Source organism: Meleagris gallopavo, unplaced genomic scaffold (assembly GCF_000146605.3).
Source record: "Meleagris gallopavo isolate NT-WF06-2002-E0010 breed Aviagen turkey brand Nicholas breeding stock unplaced genomic scaffold, Turkey_5.1 ChrUn_random_7180001858880, whole genome shotgun sequence".
Taxonomy (NCBI): Eukaryota; Metazoa; Chordata; class Aves; order Galliformes; family Phasianidae; genus Meleagris; species Meleagris gallopavo.
The window spans coordinates 1-973 of NW_011124772.1; the positions used below are offsets into that span (position 1 = coordinate 1).

The 973-nt window shown below is 50.7% G+C and overlaps 1 long non-coding RNA gene across 1 annotated transcript; it reads right to left on the reverse strand.

Moving 5' to 3' along the window:
• Positions 1 to 236: 236 nt before the first annotated feature.
• LOC116217644 lies at positions 237 to 780 on the reverse strand. The gene is made up of 3 exons (XR_004162339.1): positions 685 to 780; positions 483 to 555; positions 237 to 275 (listed from the first exon to the last, which is right to left on the reverse strand). It is a non-coding gene; the product is annotated as an uncharacterized LOC116217644 (long non-coding RNA).
• Between the last annotated feature and the right edge of the window lie 193 nt (positions 781 to 973).

Consider the following 973-nt stretch of genomic DNA (forward strand, 5'->3'; position numbering starts at 1 on the left):
TAAGGGAAGCAGCTCACCAGGGCAGCTACCACAGCATCTTCTTTCTCTTAACTTTGAGGTCCGTAACTGCTTACGTGGTGCTGGGGCAGGCCCAGGGTGTGCTGCTGGAGTAAGCACACCATCTCTGCTCTGTTGCAGAATCCTCTGAGTCCTCTCCCCATTGCACTCTACCTTCACTTGTTTCTTGGCAGGCCACAGCTCTGCTTTTTGTTTCTCTTCTTCCAAGTCCTTGCACTTTCTTCCAGCCAGCGTCTTGGAGAAACAGTGGATGTCAACTGCGGGGAAAGGTGTTTCCCTGAGCTGGGACCTGCTGTTCCAGGATGCACTCCAGCCTGGAGAGGAGCTCCCTCAGAACAGACTTGTTTCACTGCTTTCATACCTGCTTTTTAAGACCTCAAGCAACATGCAACAACAGTCCCGGGGAAGGACAAGAAACTAGAAAGACAGCACACCAAACCCAGATGTCTGCTGTGTGTCTGTACCTCTCTTAGGTGCTGTGCCACGCTCTGTGCTCCTCCCCTGCACTTCACAAGAAGACTGCTTTTGCATCAGCTTCTGACAGAAAGGAAACAAGAAATACTTGAAGAGCATCTCCTTGCAGGAAGAGTTTAGCACAGTCAAACTTGTGGTCTTCAAGCATAGTTTCTTCAGTTTGCCACACCACAGCTCATAAGAGCTCCTTACCTGGGGAGGCTTTCCATTTTCCCCCATGCCCAGCACCATCCCCAGGCCGCTCAGGCTCCGTCCCTACAACAACAGATTGTGTGTTGATTTCACAGACACCAGGAGCAGCGTTGTCCTGTCAGCCCATGCCCACCCCCAAAAACAAAAGACACTGTTCTACAACCACAACAGAAACTGATGTTTAAACTGCAGCGCACTCACAAAAACATTACAGTCCTGTTCCCACCCACATGGTAGGTGAACCCCAATCTGCCTGACAGCTCTAAATTCTGCCGAGCAAAGGTGCATC